This window comes from Patella vulgata, chromosome 6, assembly GCF_932274485.2.
Source record: "Patella vulgata chromosome 6, xgPatVulg1.2, whole genome shotgun sequence".
Lineage (NCBI taxonomy): Eukaryota > Metazoa > Mollusca > Gastropoda > Patellidae > Patella > Patella vulgata.
Window position 1 is genome coordinate 2,355,696 of NC_065884.2, and position 25,052 is coordinate 2,380,747.

The 25,052-nt window shown below is 34.4% G+C and overlaps 1 protein-coding gene and 2 long non-coding RNA genes across 5 annotated transcripts in view; 2 read left to right on the top strand and 1 right to left on the bottom strand.

Annotated features, from left to right (window-relative positions):
• The window catches only part of LOC126823518 (rho-associated protein kinase 1), a 171,808-nt gene that overhangs the window by 19,782 nt on the left and 126,974 nt on the right, over window positions 1–25,052 (top strand). The gene's annotated exons all lie outside the window — the stretch shown is intronic.
• Window positions 4,389–23,986, top strand: LOC130013254 (uncharacterized). Of its 3 annotated transcripts, none has more exons than XR_008788637.1 (5): window positions 4,389–4,515; window positions 12,904–12,988; window positions 15,145–15,456; window positions 17,196–17,268; window positions 20,052–23,981. It is a non-coding gene; the product is annotated as an uncharacterized LOC130013254 (long non-coding RNA). The 3 variants fall into 3 exon arrangements; XR_008788635.1 differs by lacking the exon at window positions 20,052–23,981 and adding an exon at window positions 17,505–18,576; XR_008788636.1 differs by having other exon boundaries at window positions 15,145–17,268; window positions 17,505–23,986.
• Window positions 4,448–11,967, bottom strand: LOC130013256 (uncharacterized). Its single transcript, XR_008788640.1, has 4 exons — window positions 11,649–11,967; window positions 11,007–11,138; window positions 9,813–10,005; window positions 4,448–9,188 (listed from the first exon to the last, which is right to left on the bottom strand). It is a non-coding gene; the product is annotated as an uncharacterized LOC130013256 (long non-coding RNA).

Below are 25,052 nucleotides of genomic sequence, written 5' to 3' on the forward strand. Positions count from 1 at the left end.
CATCTGTTGACAATTGTTACTATGACAACCAATTAGTCAAATAAAGTTATTAAAAAACACAAAGATGCATTATACAAGAGCCAACTCTGCCTATTGCGGGTGTTTTCTCGCTGTTGGCTATATCTTCGTCGACAGCTTTGCGCTCACTAATTTTGAGATTGTTCTTCTAAGAGCAGTGACATCGCCGAAAATTGTGCAATCCATGACACGAAAACCCGCGATCACACTGGCACTCCAGTGGTCGTTGCCATATGGTACCTCTAGCGCCAAATCCCGACTGCGCAATGGATAGGTGCTCTTACAAGAATGGTGAATTAACGCAGTACAGCCGCAATGGCGCTCAAAGTAGCTAATGGCGACCCCATCTCGGCCTGAAAGTTTCCACTCTGCAAATCGTTCTGTGAGACCTAGCTGCGCTTTGCCGCACGCTTTCATACTAGTCAGGTCGTGGTGGGGGCACCGGGGTTTTCCGTAGACTGATGTAGTAGCCCCTAAAATATATATGATAGCGTTGTCAGGAAAGGACTTTTCATCCCTCCATCTGATTTGTGGAGGGGGGGGGGGCTTTCGGGTTTTAAAGACCAGGGGCAAAAACTACGAATACAGTTGCTTGGCGGGGCTCAATTTCAACGCGACCACGCAAACCCTGAAAAAGAACCCTGACTTGCAGGGCGTTTTAATGGTTTCGGGGGACATGAACTGGGCGGCTATAAAATTCAATAGGATTCTTCACTGGAACTAGCTCAACAACCACAGATAGTTTGAAAAAATAACTTTCCCAAAGTTGTATCTGTCAAGTGTTTACAATCATTGTGAACGGGCGGAGGGGCTCTACGGAAGGATAGAAGTGAATACAATATACCCCAATATTAAATGAAGATTCTCAATTTACCCTATTAACACCCCATTCCCCAAAAAGCCAACATAATTTTATCTAACGACTTTCTTTGTGATTCATTATTGATATGAGTCAACGCAAACATTTGACTAGATCCTGTCCCATTTATGACTAACGGAGATTTTAAAAAGATATGAATTCTGCTTTCAAGGACATAAACAAAATTGAAACAGCTATAGAAATACGTCTTTAATTTTTGATAATTTATACATAAAAACATGAAACTATTCTTTATCTATTTCAATAGAGTATCGCATTCTGAACTAAGAGATCCGGTCCTTAACACGTGATTACCGTATCGTTCTTTTACAGAGCACAATAAGAAAATAACAGATTTATTGACAGCAAGGTCAACCTTTTATTTTCAAACGACCTCAAAATATCTAAATGAGTAATATTTCTAGAGAATTTCCAATAATTTAATTACCTATCCACTTTATCGTGCACGAGGCATGGTATACATGATCTTTCAAGAATACACGATAGCACTTCTCATTTGATGAGCTGACAGGGTTAATACAATTTGATGAGTTGGCAGGGTTGATACAATTTAATAGTTTTATTGTTGTTGTTTTTCAGATGAAAATATTAATCGTGTTCCTGTTACATTTTGATTTATACTATTTTTTAAACTTTATAGTTTTATTTTTTTTTTTTTGGTCATGGAACTTTTTTGTTATATGGTCTCGGTTTTTAATGCAAAGATTTAACCAGCCACAACGTCACGCCCACCACGGCTTTCCATGGCCATGTCAGTTGCAGCTTTAACAGCCATGGATTGCCGCAACAGGTTGCTGTATAACCACACGATCACCACGGCTCTCCTTAGCCATGGCAGGTAGTTGCTGCTAGGCTGTAGTCAATCTGTTATACAGACCTAATGCGACATCCGTCTTTTATCTCTGTCCAAGATGACTGACCTTTAAAAGGTCCGACCGCTGTAGTTCTAAGGGGGACGTCACATCACAATGTTTACCAACAAAGCAAGATGGCATCGATAGCGCCAAAAAAGATTACTTCTGTGGCTTGTTTTTGTAGTTTTAAAACAAACACGAACAGGTCAATAAGATTAGACGGTAAACAAACAGAAAAAAACGTCAAATTGATGGTCACACGTGTGTTGTTTACATCGAACGTAGTAATATGAACTGGTACAGGGCAGAATTATATCGTTTTACCCATTTTACGCCTCCGCGTACTATTTTCTGTACCTATTTACGCTAAATATGGAATATTTTTTATCAAGATATACTTCAAACAAGTTAATAAAGTTAAAAAAGTTAATATTTTGTAGTCATTAAGTCGCATCGATGTCATCCTTATCAGTGATTGTAGCGGCCAAGCAAATATTCACTGCGGATCAGTGTGGGCTGTAGTATATAACTACATGATTCTCCGTGGCCATGACATTTTGTAGCTTTAACTACATGTTGTAGCTTTAACCATCACTGTTTTCCGCGGCCATCATAGGTTGTATCTTTAACCACCACGGTTTTATACTTGGCAAGTTGCCAGTGACCTGTATTTAATATAAAATATTATGAAAGGAATGTTTTTATTTCAGACGTGTAGATATATGTTGATAATAATATATCTATTGATGATTACACAATTTAACGTCTCCATGTATTTATTAATGTTACGATTCTTTCTTTAGTTGAACAACCAATCTATTTAATGGCCACGTGCAAATCGCACGTACACCCCAAATGACAAACAGGTTTTCACGGGGAATTTATATTCAGTTTATACCGTACAAATGGTATCTGTATTACCTGGAGTTTCTTGGGGTTTTTTTGTGATGACAAACTTTTCACAATTTTATACAAAAGCTGTATGATACTCTTAGGTACACAACCAGGCCTGTATGTTTCCACGCCTTCCCCGCCCTCAAATTCCTCACTTTCCCCCAGGAAGGTATGTTGCCCCCTCCACCACACACACACACCTTCACTCCAATGGCGATGACGACAAATAACAAAACCCCAGTATTCGACAGTATTTCTAGCGTCTTATTTATACAATTTGTCAAGTCTAGTATCGTGTTGAATCTGTCAAATGTGTGGGGTTTTTTTTAGATAATTTTATTATGTACTTGACTAGTTTATATATTTTAATGGTAATTATACAAATATCATTTATTACTTTGATGAATAGAATCCTGATCAAACTTATTTGTTAATAAATACTTTAGATGGTACAACATCACCTTATCATCAGTCTCAGATATAGACAAACAATAACCCTAAGAATTAAAACTGTTTGAATAATTTTTGAAGGATTTCAAGTGCACTTCAAAAACGGCTCGGGGCGTGGTACGATCATTTGGAAAATTAAAATTTCGCATGTCTCTGCTCGACTGGTCGTTTACACATTATAAACTTACAATATGTTTTTATATACACTTTACTAACTTTGCTTGACCTGTTGGGACACATAAATTTGCAATTAACTTACTACTGGTTTGTCAATAAATTATATTATATAAAATTTTATAAAATCTGAAAAGGTACAATTAACATGTCCTTTATCATATGAAAACGTAGAAGTATATTATTTTTACATATTAAGACCTAAATAGCTAGAAAAATTTATTTGGATTCCACAAAGTTCTTCTTTTCTTGTATCTTTTCGTCGGGAATGATGTCGGTAAGAAATCAAAACTACACTACGGATAATATTGTGCGAACATGTGAAACGGAATTAAAAATGTCCACATTGCGATTGTTTTTTTCTGAAAAATCACACGACAAGGTCCCAAAGATTTTGTCAGTTATCTTACTACTGATTTGTCAATTATTATATATAATGTTATAAAATCAAGAAATCAATGTAAAAAGTATATTTGTATTCTGTATTCTAAATTATTACTTATACTCAGTCATCGCTAAAAGTTTTAAATCTCTGTAGGCCGTGAGATAGTAGGTTTATAGGCTGCAGGCGAGTAGACATGTAGGATGTAGAAAAGTGGACGTGTAGGATGTGAGAGAGAGAGACCGAGAGACAGACAGACAGAGGGGGGTGGGGGTATCGTCCACTCGACACAAACAAGGTCATTTCGGAACTAACATATGGTTCAATTTTATTTCAATAATTCGCTTGCGCGTAGGGGTCTTTAGCATTGGGAGGAAACCAGAGGACCCGGAGAAATCCCATGAGGTTGTACAGGCGACCCTACTCCTTGTCACGTACAACCGGGGATTCGAAACCACACCAGTTGGCTCAATTTTAGACCTTATGATACAGCGCGCACGTGCTAACCATTCGGACCCCCCCACCACCCACCCCCCCCACACACACACACACACACACTCTATAGGATGTAGAAGAGTGGACGTGTAAACTGTGGATAGGGGCTATACATCATATAAATGATCAGGATATTTATAGTAGCATTAGTCATTATCTACCAATCATACAGGACAGAGTTTAAATCACGCCTTATTTTTTATTGATAAAATGAATGTTTGAAATGTTACTAGGGGTGACAGTAAACACACACATATATACCTTGACCAAGAGGCGAGCGTCAGACGCTATCCAGACAGCAGCCGTTAAACAGTTGTTCATCTAGAGTTGAAGACTGCATCCAGCACAAGAACAAATAAACAAGTCAGGTAGATATGATATTATTTGATGTATTTTGATTTCATATATTTATATAGTAAGACATGTTTCATATCTTTATAGTAGGACCTCCTTCAATGTTAAACTTCTATAAAGGAGTATGTTATAAATTCAGAAGTTTTGGGACAATATTCCTGTTCAATTAGGTGCCTACCTGTATAGGATTAGGTAGATACATGTATAGGAAATGAAAATGAAATGAAATGGAGTTTAACGTCCTACTGTTCTGCTCCTAGCCTGGGCTAATGAAGACGGGTATACGCCATACAGTGTGCTATGAGGGAAATTTTGCCCGGACAGCGGCACTACGGCCTACTCTTATATCGAATTCCAACTGCCAAGGGATCTTTTACGTGCACGCCAATGTGTACACGGGACCTCGGTTTTTCGTCCCATCCGAACGACTAGACAGCTTTCCTTGTCAGCCCCTCCGTCCTGCATCACTGACAAGGGAGAACCACGCCGGAAAATCTGGATGAACTTTCTCGGCCAATGCAGGGATCGAACACCCGACCTCCAGGCTAGCGAGCTAGCGTCTTACCCACGTGATCCCCCTACATGTATAGTATTAGGTACATACCTGTATAGGATTAGACTGGAGTATGGTGGACTATGGTTGTCATAGCAAATACATATTATTTTAATACAATTTTATATTATTTTTCAAATTATTTCCAATTCTATTTATTATTAATTTTTTTTTTAATTTTTTTCTACTTTTATTATTTTTTTTATTATTATTCATTTAAATGTTTTATTTGATTTTATTATTTGATAATTTTTTTTAATATTTATTTATTTTAATTCTTTTTTTCATCTTCATGATTTTTATTTTTTCGTGACAATTTTTTTTTTTTCATTTCATATAAAATTTGTTTTATTTCATACAAAACTTTTTTTTTTATTTCATAAAAAACTCTTTTTTTTTATTATTTCATAAAAAAAACTTTTTTTTTTATTCCATATTTTTTTTTTTATTCCAATAAACTTTTCTTTTTTAATTCATAAAAAACTTTGCTTTACGTCTTAAAATTGAATCACCACCAGAATATGGACCTGTTTTTTCCTTTAATGAGGTATATTTTGCCAAAACAAGCAGTAACGACTTTGTAAGCATTGAAAAATATATTCCTGGTGACTTCAAAAAATACACCAATAAGACAGGAGTAATTGTAAAAGCCAGCACACTAGATTAATAGCAACATCTAAGTTAAATGAAGTGAAAGATGGGCTTGATGGAGAGGCGTTCTTCTGCATGGGCAATTTGTTATCAATGGCCATCGAAAACTTTTTAAAACAGCACATGTGCAATACATACTGTACAATGTTAGGATTAAAAGGAAACAAGTAAAATAAAAACAATAAACATTTTAATATTTTAATACTGAACATTTTGTGTTTGAATAGGACATAATAGCAGTACATTCATGTTGACATAACGCAGAAGGTTCAAAAGAATCTTTCAATATTTTATTTGGTACTGTGAAATACTAAGAAAATACAAGTATTTGAGGTTATGAGTTTAGTTTTTAAAAAAAACTAAATTAATTACATAGTAAAATATGTATATGTTACTTTTTCCAGAAACATTGTTAGTAAATTTTTTTATCAAATATTTGTTCCTGTTTCAATTAATAAATATTTGGGACAAGAAAACACACCTAGGTTGATTTGATTAATCAGCTAGTATCCAACTGATTTTTCAATGTGGGTTATTGGCCTATGTATGAGTTAAAATTTATTGCCAGACAAACTATTTTAATATTATTGGCATATTAACCATTTTAACAGAAAATGTGCCTACTGAAGTTCTCTGTACTTCCATAACATTAAATGAGCGTAAAGGGCCATTCCGACTTGTATAAAGTAAATCAAAATTATTTCAAAATAACCTTCTTTTTATTTAAATATTAGTATTGACACAAAAGTGTTCCAAAGACAATATTTTTTAAATATTTGCCATAACAATATTTTTTATTCCTGAAATCAATTCGTGTATGGTATATTCAAGACTCAGTTGTACTTTTAATTTGAATGACATCACATTGCGTCATTTGAACTACCAGGTGCTCAGGAAAAACAACATAAATAAACCACTTGTGTGCATTGATGTTTTTAAATTTTTTAAAAATTTATTCTGACAATAATCATAGAGTGATCATACATGTATTATGAACCAACATTTTAGGGATACTTAGTGCGAATGGTACTTTAATCAAACATATCTGCTTTTGTTTTTCAATAATTAATTATTGTTTTATTAAATATTATATTTGTTATTGTAAAGCAAAGTTTTAAAAAGCTTTATTAGCAATAATAAAGATTTGCAGTTTAGAGTTTTTGTTAGCATACAGAACCCAACTACTTTAAAGGATATATGATGTGACAGCAAATGGCTGCTGAACCAAATCGTTAATCTGCTAATGAGTATAAAATTAGAATAATAGGTTGCATTTCGCATAGTCAAATCAAATATAGGTCCCAAAATAGTATTCAAATTTCAACTGTTTGGAGACTACCCCATCATGTTTCCCTGAGAATTTCAATATGTATCTTTATGTATTTCAGAAGTGTTTGGAATACAATTTGGCAAAATAATTATCATGGTCATACCACTTTTGTACATTTTCTGCATAATGACATACATGTAAAATACACTTTACCATGTCTTAAAAGGAATATATACCCTAAAAGAGTGCTACATTTGATACAATAACAGATCTCATCAACATGATTATAACAATAAATCTGAATAGTCATAAGGAAAGCATATGCACGATATCGAAAATATCAATACAGTAGAATGTCATATTATTTACATGTTTTGAAAGCACAAGCACTGGATCTTGTAGTTTTAAACCTTAAAATCATAATGCAGGAAAACAGCATTACAGTTTTTTTAAGGCCCAGAAAAATAACCCAATATACATGTAAACAATCGAAAAACAAAAACCTAAAAAAGTAATGCTGTTCAACTAAGATTTAGTTGGGTATGAGTAAGCAGCATGGAAATTAAAGGATTTTGCCTTCAAATTGTACAGGACAATTATCAACAAATGTTGATAGAGTGATGTACAGTTGTATAAATCAAGTCAGATTATTTACAAAAAAATATTTCTTGGCTTTTTATGGCGATTTTAGTACAACAATTTGTCAATAAAGATAACAGATTTTAGGAAAGAATGGTAGTGTCATATTTAGTTATAATATATGTCTCATATTCTTATATTAGTTGACCTAAAACTTTAAGCAATAACATAATGGTCTGATGAGATATACTGAACACATTGATCGTGGTTAGATAAAACACCAAGGATGACACATCTATTAACTTTCAGTGTGTTTACTCCTCTAAGAAAGGGTATGGGGTTTATGTGGTTGTATTGTCTGGTTGAACTGTTCCTTTGGCTAAACACCATGAAAATCACTTCAAGATGCACATATCACAAACAGAAAGATTGAACTTTCAACTTGAAGCAACATCTGCAAGGTTGAAATTAGACTTCAAAATAAATAAATAGGCTACATCAGCATTATTAGAACAAATTTCAGTTGGGTCTACATGGCGCATACATCATCTCTGAAGTCGTCTGTAAGATAATTTACTTCACAAATATTGGCCAAATCAGCAACCTCATTTAAATCGTTTTCAGAGACTTTTAAAGAACAATTCACACCACCATATTTTTCCGGATAAGAATACAAATGTTCTGGTATTCCTGTCGGTAATTCTTTCTTATTGTTTTTTTCTGCAACGATGATTGTTCCACACAGTTTCTCTAAATATATCTAACTCTTTTTGAATTATTGGTATGTATACATGAAAAAAAACCCAAAAGAATTCATCAGTAATTTGTAGGTTTATTATGTCAGTAGTGGATTTCCGACCTTTTCCTGACAATAATTGGTGATCCTAATGGTACTGAAATCAAGAGTACTTTGCTAATTTAGACCTAATTTGTCATCTGTATTGCCAAAGAAATGATTTATATCCAGATAGCTACGCAAAGCGTGTTAATACACCCACACAGCAGCTTTCACACAAGAATTGTGTCAAGTAATAGGAAAAATTCGAACATGTTGTTCAGAATTGTGTAAAAAACAACAGAGACCCTCCTTGGCTACCCATAAAACCACTGTATTTAGTTAATGTAAATTTGCGTCTAATAAAGGGGTATTATTCAAACAATTTGTTTCAAATTCACACAAAAAAATGATAGAGACCCCCAGATAATACCATTAAAGGCACCCTGTGCCATCAATTGTGAACGAGCGAATATTGTCATATAATACACCATACATTTCAAGTGAGCATATAAAAAGCACAAATCAATGTTGTATGGCCAAAGCTTACATTTTCCACTTGAATTGTGTTTATCAGCATAAAATATCACTGATGGGTATAACTTATCCAGTAATAATAGTAATTATCTTACCTATCTTTTTCATTTGATGGATTATAATCTCCATTTTCTAAAAGACCAGAAATCTGTTTTTTAAAGTAAATCTCCAGTCTGTAATGTAAGTCTCTCGTAAATCGTTCAATTTTATTCCCAGTGGAAGGACCATATAGGACGAAATCTGTTGCATCCTCAACTGCAAGATACTTGTCAATTAGATAACAATGCATTGTGGTCATATCTCCTGTTTCTGTACCTCTGTCCTATTAATATAATAAATAAAGACTAATAGAGCTTAATCATAACCCTTTAAAACATTTTTGTTAAATTTTCTGCTTTAATCTTGCATTGTGTATTGTTATAAGAATGAATTAGATATTCTGGGTACAATAACTGAAATGTGGATACTATAAATAGAATACATAATGCTTGAAAATCTTTTTTTTAAATACAGTAGACTATATCTGAATTTTAGTATCATTTGAAGCCAATAAAAAAAACATCTAGAATATTATATTGGTATGAAACAATTTCTGATCAATTTCAATTTTCTCAAATGTTTATACTGGCAAGTTTTTGTTAGAAGCATTATCTATAAAATTTACAAAATGAACAACTACAATTGATGTAAAAGTATTAGCCTTGATCATCCATAACAAAATGGCAATAATGCTTTATTGTTATAACTTTTAAAATATTATTGTAATAAGGAGATTAAAACAGAATGTTGACATTATGTCTTGCTCTCATGAGCGAATATAGATAAAGAAAGAAGTTTCGAAATTTATATTTTATTTTTCGTCCATGACTTTCATAGGGTACTTGTAATGTACTAACTACGTTATGATGACAGCCATTACAATTTTAGGAATAATTTATTAGCTTACTTCTAGTTTCATATAAATATTCGAGATAGAATGTTCCTATTATCTTTGGATCATTGTTGCTTGTAGATACTTTAAGGAACTGAATTCTCCCACTATAGGTGTCTTGACAACCATAAACACACAAGGGAAAAGTGGATTTCGGGTAGCCGCATAATTTATCATGGCCATCTAATGACAGTGTATAGTCTGGCCCCTGAAAAACAAATAATATCATTAACAAGAATAAACTGCAGGATAAATAAAAACTAAATCAGAAAGTATGAAACTCTAGTTATAGTTAAAGGGCCATTCTCGCTTGTTTGAGGTATAGCAATATTTAAAATTACGCTTATTTTTATATAAAAAATAGTATTACCACAAAAGCGTCTGTATAATACGCTAATAGCTATCATAAACGTATATGCATTTATATAGAGTAGAACATTGACAGTCATTTTCTAACTGACTAACAGTAGGTCAAATAATTAAAATATGCAATCACATTCTATCATTCCTATTTTCATGTTTTTACGATTTTTATATCTAAAAGTGATTTGTGGATGGCATAAAATGTGAGAAAATTCTGAGTGTTCATTTAATCGAGAGTAAGATTTGTAGTTTAACTTAAATGGTGTCATGTTGCATTATGTAAAATTGAATAACCAGACACTCACAAAAAAAACAGTACACATGAACGAGTTGTGCGATCCTTTGTTTTTAAAACTTTACCAGTATTTAATATACTGAATGCTAAGAAAAATCAATTAGCAGTTAACATGTTACAGAATATATTCTATAAAAACAAAAGGGCCAGACAAATGTATAAAGCTCTGTACACACATGTTGACCAGGTGCCATGTTGGTGAAAAGGTTGATATGTGTACAGTTCGGAATCCTTTGGTAACATTCGGGCAACATGTTGTCCAAATGTTGCCGAAATAAATACAACATCAATTTTGTTGCCGCGATGCTGATGATGTTGCCGCATTTTATCCAATCAGAAATGGGCCATAAATCACATGATCTACCTGGAGTCAAGTGATGTAGACAAAATGGCAGCTACCAGCAAGGAATGGTTGTTAATTTGCCCTATATGTTGTCGTTCTGTTGCTGAGTGTATACAGGGCCAAATTTTTGTTGCCCAGGTGTGTTGCTGAGATGTTTCTGAAAATATTACAGAAAATGTTGGCAGTGTGTACTGAGCTTTAGACTTACTTCTGAATAAAAATTCCTTTCCCTCCTTGGACGTTTCGGTTTTCCAACACCACCTCTTTCTTCTAATCCACTAGCATCCAATTCTTGCATAACTGCATACATCAGGTCTCTGGGGACATTTAGGAGATGGATCTGCAAAACAACGTATTTAACAATGCATAATATGTTACCATACATTATATGTCAAGATTATATGAGACCAAAATCTGTGCAGATTTAAGACCAGTCCACCCTCCTTTCCTTGTGCTTACTGCCAAGGTTTTAGAGGAAATTCATAGAATCAGCACTGCTCTATAAACTTGTATCAGTTGTCTTAATATTGATTTTGAGTACCGGTAGTGTTCACATGAATGGTAAATTTTGTTTTTCGTATATTTTACGGTACATTACATGTAAATAAGTCTAGACTTATCTTAAGATAATATTTTCCAGTACATATTCAGAATATTTCTATAGTTCACCTTCTTGCCTAGGTCACAAGCTGAAATAATACGATCACAGGAACTGCTTGAGGTACGTTACTGAAATACTCCGTACGTAGTCTTACTACTACTAGACCAGTTTTCCAGTTTGGGTATAAAATGCATAATTAAAATATATACCGGTAATTAATAACATACCGGTGTAATCAATCTAACCTACCTCTCGTACATTTTGGTGCATTGCCCTATAACCTAAAAGGCGCCCAGGTCCTTAGAGATCTCCCTATATCAATAGTATAGTCTGTATATTTAATACCAAAAATAGAGATCGCAGACTCCAGGAGTATTCGCTAAATTTATCTTGAACAAAGTCAATTATTTCATGTCGTCAAAGCCTTCTAGCTACATAAGTTGCTAAACAATCCCTTAGCTCTATGTCGTGTTTCCATTGACCATTTATGATTCTTAACATTGCATACACAATAATAAAAAAAACACACCCAAAACAAGCTTTTAGACCCTATTAACTAGTTTTCAAAATTTATAAAATTCACGCCTCAGGCGAAAGTAAACAATAGACTGGAACAACCGGCAATAAAAACTAAGGGAGACAACTCGCAATCTGATACCATTCAGGACTGGATAACCTAGACACTATGGCAAAGAAGGGGACGTGTTAAAAAAAAAAGTTTTTTATGAATTAAAAAAAATAAATTTATGGAATAAAAAAAAAAAAAAAATTTATTAAATAAAAAAAAAAGTTTTTATGAAATAAAAAAAAATATATTTTTATGAAATAAAAAAAAAGAATTATTTTTATGAAATAAAAAAAAAGAATTATTTTTATGAAATAAAAAAAAGTTTTATATGAAATGAAAAAAAAAAAAAAAAATTAATACGAATTAAAATAAATAAATATTAGAAAAAAAATATGAAATAAAAAAATTAATAATAAAATGAATAATAATTGAATAATAATATAAAATTGTATTAAAATAATATGTATTTGCTATGGCAACCATAGTCCACCATACACGAGTCAACCGTTGATATTTTGATTGTTTTTTCTTAATTAAATATTTTGTAAACAATTTGAGATTAAACCGTAAAAAAATGTAGATGACACACAAAAACTTTAATATATTTAATTGAATATTCACAATTACCACCTACAAAATCTCGCTGTTTTAAATTATTGCTGTTGAATATTACGTATGATATATTTAGAATTTGCGTCCCAGACAATTGTTTATTAAACTATGTCATTGTTTATCAAGCAAACTACTTTACTGTATCAATCTGGCTGATGAACACGCCTTGATGTATGTCAAAGACAAGCAGTCCATATAATATAAGGCTTAATTTCAAGTAAACCTTTGAATACAGACCTAGGTCTCCATCCTCCTATTGTCAGAACATACAAGTCACTGAACGAAATTGAAATCTAATTTTAATTACATTTTCTTGTTTTTAAGATAAAAGACCAGGTGAAGTAAGATACCTATCTAGGTCCAGAATACAAATAATAAAAATCTGTTATCAAGATGTCGAAGTACCAAGGTAAGTAGAATGATGGTAATACTCTAACTACTTTGCTCTTAGATTCATTATAATGCCCCTCAGTGGACCAAAAGTCTTATGTCATAACCCTTGTTCTTTACCTGTTCGTGTGTCTCGTGAATTGTAGCCTGAGTAGGGTTTCTATAATCATAAGTTTCCGTTATTTTCTGTACCTATATTCAACTCTGCACATGATTCGAGATCGACCCCCTTTATCAACATTTTCTTGTTATTTGGTTTATAATATTTATGTAATGTAGATTTCTTTATCTAATTTGTCCATATTTGTTTAATGTGTTTGGTGTGCCGTCCCTTTAATCCTTTGTCTTTATATATATATATATGGGCATTCATAGTAGTGAAAGATGGATATTGGCAGGCATCGACAGAATATCTTTGAGTCATGTTTTTGTGTTTTATTATTGCAAATTAGTATTCTGAACGCGTGCCTATCATTATTTTTGATGTGCCTATGACTTGCCGAATTTTATTCATATTTTAATGCTTTCCTTTCATATTTCATGTAAATCTAGGGGACATAACTCTATTTTTATTAATTATTGTTCAAATACAGTTTTCGTTAAATATTAATTATCTCCATTAATATGTTTGTAGATTTTTAGTGTCAAAACGTAGGAAATATATATTAACAATTTTATAATAGGTTTTCGTAGTTGAGGCGAGGGTTCTTTTGTGATTTTAGAATGTTTCCCAAGTCTGAGCTTACCAGTCCTTTGTCGGTTAAAGACAGTCAATATAGTTTGCCTGTGCGTTGAGCGAATTGATCTGATTATTATGTCAATCCCTGTTATTGCAACAGTAGAAATTAGGAACTTTAGTGGGAGTGCTAATAGATTTTTACTTACTTGATTTGATCTGATTTATATCAATCCCTGTTATTGCAACAGTAAGAATTAAGAACTTTAGTGGGAGTGTTAATAGATTTTTACTTGACTGAATTATAAAGGAGCTTAATTCTTGTACGGTAAATTTTCTTTTATTTATATATAAGTTTAGAGTTTGAATATTGTTAGCGACGCCCACAAAGCGTCCCGAACCTGTCATATCTGATTACCCGGTGCTGTTCAGCCATCCCAACAACCGAATTACATTATTTTCATGTTTGATGTATAAATAAAGCTGTTTTGGAGATATTTTAGTATATTTTTATTTGGAAGCTATCCTGTCTAGTGAGCGGGTAACAGAATCACTGGTTGGATTTAAACAAAATTTGGTACTTAATATGTTGAGTGGGTGATTATTTTAAATGAATTGGTCAGTTCAATTAAGGAGCGCCATCGTAGTTTCTTTTTTGTAAAACGACTTACGTACTAACTTTATATTTAATTCACATTAGCTACATTTATCGAATATCGGTTACTTCCCCTTGTTTTGGGCTTCGTATTTGCCTCATCTCAGCAAACAGAACAGTTCTAACTTTCGGGCAATCTGACTTTTCGGGAAGTGAAACAAAAATTATAATTTCAACTAGTTGGCAAAATAAAACACTTATTTTACTTTCCTTTTAATCATATACCGCGAATTGAATTGACTTATGGATTAAAACATTTTGTCTGGAGCCACTCTATTTTGTGCAACATTTTTCGGGCAACGATTATTATTTGTGAATGCAGCTGCAATAGTCTGATAGGATGGTTGGTATTCGGGTTGGCATAAAGTGGGATTTTAGTAACATAACTATTAGGCAACTTTAGGGTTGCTTATCTCGTGGGCTTGAATAGCAGAAAAACGTATTTGCGGCGGTTAAATTTTCAAAATTTTCACCGGGAGGGCGAGCCGCCATAGCCCACAGCGATTGATTGGTTGTTTGTGATTCAAGTCAGCCAAGTCACGGACTGGAATAGCAGGAAAAGGTATTTGCGGCAGTTAAATTTTCAACATTTTCTCCCGACGGTTCCATCTCCATGAACAGTAAACGATCGGTTTGTTGAAGTTGCTGTATATTCAGGCGCTCGGATAGCTGGAAACAAGCGTTTGCGACCGTCAGTTTTTCTAATATATTCTTGGAGAGAGTACCCCCCCCCCTCCTCCACTAATACAACATTAAAACATGAAACGTTATTGCCATTTTATTTTAAACATATTTGAGAATATCAAGACTACAATAAAACTGTATAATAAATCATTTATTTCAGGAAGACAAAAGGGTCGGATGCCGGAAAACGACTATCATAAAATCCGAGCTAATTTCTGTTATCTGTTGGATCATATCAAAGAACCAGTAATACTTGGTAATAAATTATTTGAAAAAAACGTTTTCAACGCAGATGAAAAGGAAGAAATACAGAAAATATACATGAACGTTGAAAAGGGTCGGAATTCAGCTGCTGACAAGTTACTGATGTATGTCTTGTCAAACTGTGGTGATGCCTATGGTAAATTCATCCAATGTTTACGAGAGCTAGGTTACAGAGAAATCGTAAAGGTATTAGAAAACACCACAAATGGTAAGTTTATTTCTATTTTACACATAAACATTGATAACTTATAAAAATAGAAATACGAACGTAGCGGTTCTGTTCTTATTTGCTTGCATGAATCTGATGTTTCTATTTTAAACATTGATAACTTATAAAAATAGAAATATGAACGTGAGGGTTCTGTTCTTATATTTGCTTGAATGAATCCGATTTTTTGCGAGAAATGATTTTTATTACTTCCATGATTAAAGATCGTTAATTACTCGCCTACACATTTTAAACGTTTTAATTACTACCGTTTTCATGAAAATTAAATCATAGAAAATATAAATGATGAATCCCTATTATGTTTTCTTATCTTTACTAAATTAGGCCTACAACAGGTGCCTTTTATTAACATGACAATATACTGTATGTGATTATAGCAAAATAAGAAAGATTGATACTATAAACGAATTATCTGGACTAAGACTAGTAATTATTTCCCCTTATTTCATGATGGACGAATGTAGTGCGAGTTATAAATAGACAATTTTTCCCTTAATTTTTTTCTCCCCTCTTCCTGCATTTTTGGGTTGACTTTTTGGTCTAGAATTGGAGAAAAGGGATCAAATTTGCAATTTCATAGCAGTTTTGGGTAATACTGATGATATTACAGCGGAGGGATAGGGGGTGTAAAGTGTCTTTCTGCAGAGCAGTCATTGTGTCGGAAGTGAGATTTTCACCCCAGTCAACTTCAAATCCGTGTAGCAAAAAATCTAAATGGTCAACCCCCTACAAAATTATGATGAGGAGATTGCCAAATGTTGTCCCCATTGTGCCTATAAAGATTGGAACCAACGGAATGTTGAGAAAAAAGCTACAGCCTGTGATGTTACAGCCATTTAACATTGAAGTCAATGGGCAAATAATTGCTAGTCTGAGTCCTGATGAGGTAAAGAAACATGGCCGACTCGGGATGTTGATATTTTTTCAAGGGCTTATTTCCTGAAATTTTGAATGGAAAGTGTCAGAAATAGTAAGAATACTGCTTTTTTATTGCCCAGCAGTAAGTTTTTTGACTATTTGGTATCAAAATAGCCATGATTGGGGGTATCCGTTGGTTGAGTGTGAATTTTGGGTTGTAAATGTGTAACATTTTCTTCACAATGATATCAAAACATGGTTAGGTCTAAATATTAAGGCCAACTCAACTCCAGATTTGGTCTAAAGTCACGAGATGTAAACAAGGCTGACCCTAACCCTAACCCAAGACCCAGTCCTTACCCTAACCCTAACCCACAATCTTGTCAAGAAGCATGTAGCCTAGGCCTAAGCCAAGACCTAGTTCTGACCCTAGCCCAAACCCACAATTGTGTAAAAAAATCATGTGCCCTAACCCTATTTACATGTTGTGACCTTGAACCAAGTCTGCAGTTGGCCTTAACATTTAGACCTAACATGTTTTTGACATCATACAATGAAATGTTAACATGTACACTCCAAAATTCACACCTGTGTGACTTTTGACCAAACATGCAGTTGGCCTTAATATTTAGACCGAACCTCAAAACATGGCATCTACCTTTGAGATTGGCTTAGACTTATGTGACACTCAAGGTTTACTTTTTTACTGATTGTTAACTGGTTTCTTTTTGGAGGGCCAGTGACGGGCTGTTCGCGAGAAATAAAGAGGTTTATTTCTATTTCCAGTTGAAACCATATTTTTTTCTTATTTTCTCACTGTTTTTTATTGCATATTTATCCCCAGCCTCCTATCATTTCAGGTGCCAGGGCATTGTTTCATAGAGTGGAATGATTGACCTCAACACAAGTATTAAAAAAAAAGAAGCAAAACAGGTGAGATAAATGTGCATTTCATACACTTTTAAGAAGTAAATCCAACCTCATCCCCACTTCTGCTCACTAATAGTAATGGGCTGGAAATTTGGTACTGCACAGGCCTGTCTTCTCCCCTTGACATTTAACTGAATGACAGAATTCCACATTTTGACCATTTTCTGGATGTCAATGACCATTTCCCTGGATAGTATTCGCCCCAGAATTCTCATTCTCATCCAAATTTAACATTTCAGGTCTACATCTCAAAACCTGATCTCTTCCTGGACTGGCTTTAGGAGAACGATGATGCATATCAATTTCATCCCTGATCTCTATGACACCTGTGGTGGAAGTGGAGGGCAAATCGTAATCAGTTTGGGACCTCTGTAAACTTTGCTTTTTGGTGATGACTTAATTTCCGAGCTTGAAAAGGACGCTTGTGTGTTTATCATGGCCTCTCATATTGGAAGATAACATTAATGGCTTGTGTGTTGATCGACGGTTGTGCATATCTCTTGGTCAGGAAAGTTGTAGGCACCATCGCCATTGTAAATCATTTGACAGGCTCGAGTGAACGGGGCGACCTATGATTGGTCAGCAATGTATCAGATTCCATACCGGGGGGTGGGGATGAAAAAACTGTTGTAGTGTTACATAATCAGATTATTTCAACTTACTTATCCTGTGGAAATACAGCTATATAGGAGATATTTTGAAATTCATAGGCACTGCATGTTTCAACATTTTAGATTTGACCACAATTTGGCACTTAAAACTATGTTAACAGAGAAAAACTGTGTGGTTTTCGATGAAAGTGTTAAAAGTCTAATATTGCATCATGATTACTGTTTTAAAGTATTTTCGTGTTTGATTTATATTGAATTCATCTCATCTTTTTGAAGAATGCATTTATGTTCAAAAATAAAAATGTTCTGTGGAATTCAAAATTCATGTGCTTTTAAATTATCAGATTCCAAACTGGGGGGTAGGGATGAAAAAGCTGTTGTAGTGTTACATAATCAGATTATTTCAACTTACTTATCCTATGGAAATACAGCTATATAGGAGATATTTTAAAATTCATAGGCACTGCATGTTTCAACATTTTAGATTTGACCACAATTTGGCACTTGAAACTACGTTAACAGAGAAAAACTGTGTGGTTTTCGATGAAAGTGTTAAAAAGTCTAATATTGCATCATGATTACTGTTTTAAAGTATTTTCGTGTTTGATTTATATTGAATTTATCTCATCTTTTTACAGAATGCATTTATGTTCAAAAATAAAAATGTTCTGTTTAATTCAAAATTCATGTGCTTTTAAATTTCTGTCTGAAATTCCGCAGTTTTCTGATGCATTATAGTGTTTGCAGAATGCCGCACAGCTCATCTGAAAATGCATAGATTTTCATATTCTTTGGTCAGGGAATTGCATATATGTTTGTTTATTAGATAACAACAGATTTGTTTAAACTGCAGAAACATGTGAGGTATATAGGACTAAGACTAGTAATTATTTCCCCTTATTTCATGATGGACGAATGTAGTGCGAGTTATAAATAGACAATTTTTCCCTTAATTTTTTTCTCCCCTCTTCCTGCATTTTTGGGTTGACTTTTTGGTCTAGAATTGGAGAAAAGGGATCAAATTTGCAATTTCATAGCAGTTTTGGGTAATACTGATGATATTACAGCGGAGGGATAGGGGGTGTAAAGTGTCTTTCTGCAGAGCAGTCATTGTGTCGGAAGTGAGATTTTCACCCCAGTCAACTTCAAATCCGTGTAGCAAAAAATCTAAATGGTCAACCCCCTACAAAATTATGATGAGGAGATTGCCAAATGTTGTCCCCATTGTGCCTATAAAGATTGGAACCAACGGAATGTTGAGAAAAAAGCTACAGCCTGTGATGTTACAGCCATTTAACATTGAAGTCAATGGGCAAATAATTGCTAGTCTGAGTCCTGATGAGGTAAAGAAACATGGCCGACTCGGGATGTTGATATTTTTTCAAGGGCTTATTTCCTGAAATTTTGAATGGAAAGTGTCAGAAATAGTAAGAATACTGCTTTTTTATTGCCCAGCAGTAAGTTTTTTGACTATTTGGTATCAAAATAGCCATGATTGGGGGTATCCGTTGGTTGAGTGTGAATTTTGGGTTGTAAATGTGTAACATTTTCTTCACAATGATATCAAAACATGGTTAGGTCTAAATATTAAGGCCAACTCAACTCCAGATTTGGTCTAAAGTCACGAGATGTAAACAAGGCTGACCCTAACCCTAACCCAAGACCCAGTCCTTACCCTAACCCTAACCCACAATCTTGTCAAGAAGCATGTAGCCTAGGCCTAAGCCAAGACCTAGTTCTGACCCTAGCCCAAACCCACAATTGTGTAAAAAAATCATGTGCCCTAACCCTATTTACATGTTGTGACCTTGAACCAAGTCTGCAGTTGGCCTTAACATTTAGACCTAACATGTTTTTGACATCATACAATGAAATGTTAACATGTACACTCCAAAATTCACACCTGTGTGACTTTTGACCAAACATGCAGTTGGCCTTAATATTTAGACCGAACCTCAAAACATGGCATCTACCTTTGAGATTGGCTTAGACTTATGTGACACTCAAGGTTTACTTTTTTACTGATTGTTAACTGGTTTCTTTTTGGAGGGCCAGTGACGGGCTGTTCGCGAGAAATAAAGAGGTTTATTTCTATTTCCAGTTGAAACCATATTTTTTTCTTATTTTCTCACTGTTTTTTATTGCATATTTATCCCCAGCCTCCTATCATTTCAGGTGCCAGGGCATTGTTTCATAGAGTGGAATGATTGACCTCAACACAAGTATTAAAAAAAAAGAAGCAAAACAGGTGAGATAAATGTGCATTTCATACACTTTTAAGAAGTAAATCCAACCTCATCCCCACTTCTGCTCACTAATAGTAATGGGCTGGAAATTTGGTACTGCACAGGCCTGTCTTCTCCCCTTGACATTTAACTGAATGACAGAATTCCACATTTTGACCATTTTCTGGATGTCAATGACCATTTCCCTGGATAGTATTCGCCCCAGAATTCTCATTCTCATCCAAATTTAACATTTCAGGTCTACATCTCAAAACCTGATCTCTTCCTGGACTGGCTTTAGGAGAACGATGATGCATATCAATTTCATCCCTGATCTCTATGACACCTGTGGTGGAAGTGGAGGGCAAATCGTAATCAGTTTGGGACCTCTGTAAACTTTGCTTTTTGGTGATGACTTAATTTCCGAGCTTGAAAAGGACGCTTGTGTGTTTATCATGGCCTCTCATATTGGAAGATAACATTAATGGCTTGTGTGTTGATCGACGGTTGTGCATATCTCTTGGTCAGGAAAGTTGTAGGCACCATCGCCATTGTAAATCATTTGACAGGCTCGAGTGAACGGGGCGACCTATGATTGGTCAGCAATGTATCAGATTCCATACCGGGGGGTGGGGATGAAAAAACTGTTGTAGTGTTACATAATCAGATTATTTCAACTTACTTATCCTGTGGAAATACAGCTATATAGGAGATATTTTGAAATTCATAGGCACTGCATGTTTCAACATTTTAGATTTGACCACAATTTGGCACTTAAAACTATGTTAACAGAGAAAAACTGTGTGGTTTTCGATGAAAGTGTTAAAAGTCTAATATTGCATCATGATTACTGTTTTAAAGTATTTTCGTGTTTGATTTATATTGAATTCATCTCATCTTTTTGAAGAATGCATTTATGTTCAAAAATAAAAATGTTCTGTGGAATTCAAAATTCATGTGCTTTTAAATTATCAGATTCCAAACTGGGGGGTAGGGATGAAAAAGCTGTTGTAGTGTTACATAATCAGATTATTTCAACTTACTTATCCTATGGAAATACAGCTATATAGGAGATATTTTAAAATTCATAGGCACTGCATGTTTCAACATTTTAGATTTGACCACAATTTGGCACTTGAAACTACGTTAACAGAGAAAAACTGTGTGGTTTTCGATGAAAGTGTTAAAAAGTCTAATATTGCATCATGATTACTGTTTTAAAGTATTTTCGTGTTTGATTTATATTGAATTTATCTCATCTTTTTACAGAATGCATTTATGTTCAAAAATAAAAATGTTCTGTTTAATTCAAAATTCATGTGCTTTTAAATTTCTGTCTGAAATTCCGCAGTTTTCTGATGCATTATAGTGTTTGCAGAATGCCGCACAGCTCATCTGAAAATGCATAGATTTTCATATTCTTTGGTCAGGGAATTGCATATATGTTTGTTTATTAGATAACAACAGATTTGTTTAAACTGCAGAAACATGTGAGGTATATATATATGGACTAAGACTAGTAATTATTTCCCCTTATTTCATGATGGACGAATGTAGTGCGAGTTATAAATAGACAATTTTTCCCTTAATTTTTTTCTCCCCTCTTCCTGCATTTTTGGGTTGACTTTTTGGTCTAGAATTGGAGAAAAGGGATCAAATTTGCAATTTCATAGCAGTTTTGGGTAATACTGATGATATTACAGCGGAGGGATAGGGGGTGTAAAGTGTCTTTCTGCAGAGCAGTCATTGTGTCGGAAGTGAGATTTTCACCCCAGTCAACTTCAAATCCGTGTAGCAAAAAATCTAAATGGTCAACCCCCTACAAAATTATGATGAGGAGATTGCCAAATGTTGTCCCCATTGTGCCTATAAAGATTGGAACCAACGGAATGTTGAGAAAAAAGCTACAGCCTGTGATGTTACAGCCATTTAACATTGAAGTCAATGGGCAAATAATTGCTAGTCTGAGTCCTGATGAGGTAAAGAAACATGGCCGACTCGGGATGTTGATATTTTTTCAAGGGCTTATTTCCTGAAATTTTGAATGGAAAGTGTCAGAAATAGTAAGAATACTGCTTTTTTATTGCCCAGCAGTAAGTTTTTTGACTATTTGGTATCAAAATAGCCATGATTGGGGGTATCCGTTGGTTGAGTGTGAATTTTGGGTTGTAAATGTGTAACATTTTCTTCACAATGATATCAAAACATGGTTAGGTCTAAATATTAAGGCCAACTCAACTCCAGATTTGGTCTAAAGTCACGAGATGTAAACAAGGCTGACCCTAACCCTAACCCAAGACCCAGTCCTTACCCTAACCCTAACCCACAATCTTGTCAAGAAGCATGTAGCCTAGGCCTAAGCCAAGACCTAGTTCTGACCCTAGCCCAAACCCACAATTGTGTAAAAAAATCATGTGCCCTAACCCTATTTACATGTTGTGACCTTGAACCAAGTCTGCAGTTGGCCTTAACATTTAGACCTAACATGTTTTTGACATCATACAATGAAATGTTAACATGTACACTCCAAAATTCACACCTGTGTGACTTTTGACCAAACATGCAGTTGGCCTTAATATTTAGACCGAACCTCAAAACATGGCATCTACCTTTGAGATTGGCTTAGACTTATGTGACACTCAAGGTTTACTTTTTTACTGATTGTTAACTGGTTTCTTTTTGGAGGGCCAGTGACGGGCTGTTCGCGAGAAATAAAGAGGTTTATTTCTATTTCCAGTTGAAACCATATTTTTTTCTTATTTTCTCACTGTTTTTTATTGCATATTTATCCCCAGCCTCCTATCATTTCAGGTGCCAGGGCATTGTTTCATAGAGTGGAATGATTGACCTCAACACAAGTATTAAAAAAAAAGAAGCAAAACAGGTGAGATAAATGTGCATTTCATACACTTTTAAGAAGTAAATCCAACCTCATCCCCACTTCTGCTCACTAATAGTAATGGGCTGGAAATTTGGTACTGCACAGGCCTGTCTTCTCCCCTTGACATTTAACTGAATGACAGAATTCCACATTTTGACCATTTTCTGGATGTCAATGACCATTTCCCTGGATAGTATTCGCCCCAGAATTCTCATTCTCATCCAAATTTAACATTTCAGGTCTACATCTCAAAACCTGATCTCTTCCTGGACTGGCTTTAGGAGAACGATGATGCATATCAATTTCATCCCTGATCTCTATGACACCTGTGGTGGAAGTGGAGGGCAAATCGTAATCAGTTTGGGACCTCTGTAAACTTTGCTTTTTGGTGATGACTTAATTTCCGAGCTTGAAAAGGACGCTTGTGTGTTTATCATGGCCTCTCATATTGGAAGATAACATTAATGGCTTGTGTGTTGATCGACGGTTGTGCATATCTCTTGGTCAGGAAAGTTGTAGGCACCATCGCCATTGTAAATCATTTGACAGGCTCGAGTGAACGGGGCGACCTATGATTGGTCAGCAATGTATCAGATTCCATACCGGGGGGTGGGGATGAAAAAACTGTTGTAGTGTTACATAATCAGATTATTTCAACTTACTTATCCTGTGGAAATACAGCTATATAGGAGATATTTTGAAATTCATAGGCACTGCATGTTTCAACATTTTAGATTTGACCACAATTTGGCACTTAAAACTATGTTAACAGAGAAAAACTGTGTGGTTTTCGATGAAAGTGTTAAAAGTCTAATATTGCATCATGATTACTGTTTTAAAGTATTTTCGTGTTTGATTTATATTGAATTCATCTCATCTTTTTGAAGAATGCATTTATGTTCAAAAATAAAAATGTTCTGTGGAATTCAAAATTCATGTGCTTTTAAATTATCAGATTCCAAACTGGGGGGTAGGGATGAAAAAGCTGTTGTAGTGTTACATAATCAGATTATTTCAACTTACTTATCCTATGGAAATATATGGAAATACAGCTATATAGGAGATATTTTAAAATTCATAGGCACTGCATGTTTCAACATTTTAGATTTGACCACAATTTGGCACTTGAAACTACGTTAACAGAGAAAAACTGTGTGGTTTTCGATGAAAGTGTTAAAAAGTCTAATATTGCATCATGATTACTGTTTTAAAGTATTTTCGTGTTTGATTTATATTGAATTTATCTCATCTTTTTACAGAATGCATTTATGTTCAAAAATAAAAATGTTCTGTTTAATTCAAAATTCATGTGCTTTTAAATTTCTGTCTGAAATTCCGCAGTTTTCTGATGCATTATAGTGTTTGCAGAATGCCGCACAGCTCATCTGAAAATGCATAGATTTTCATATTCTTTGGTCAGGGAATTGCATATATGTTTGTTTATTAGATAACAACAGATTTGTTTAAACTGCAGAAACATGTGAGGTATATAGGACTAAGACTAGTAATTATTTCCCCTTATTTCATGATGGACGAATGTAGTGCGAGTTATAAATAGACAATTTTTCCCTTAATTTTTTTCTCCCCTCTTCCTGCATTTTTGGGTTGACTTTTTGGTCTAGAATTGGAGAAAAGGGATCAAATTTGCAATTTCATAGCAGTTTTGGGTAATACTGATGATATTACAGCGGAGGGATAGGGGGTGTAAAGTGTCTTTCTGCAGAGCAGTCATTGTGTCGGAAGTGAGATTTTCACCCCAGTCAACTTCAAATCCGTGTAGCAAAAAATCTAAATGGTCAACCCCCTACAAAATTATGATGAGGAGATTGCCAAATGTTGTCCCCATTGTGCCTATAAAGATTGGAACCAACGGAATGTTGAGAAAAAAGCTACAGCCTGTGATGTTACAGCCATTTAACATTGAAGTCAATGGGCAAATAATTGCTAGTCTGAGTCCTGATGAGGTAAAGAAACATGGCCGACTCGGGATGTTGATATTTTTTCAAGGGCTTATTTCCTGAAATTTTGAATGGAAAGTGTCAGAAATAGTAAGAATACTGCTTTTTTATT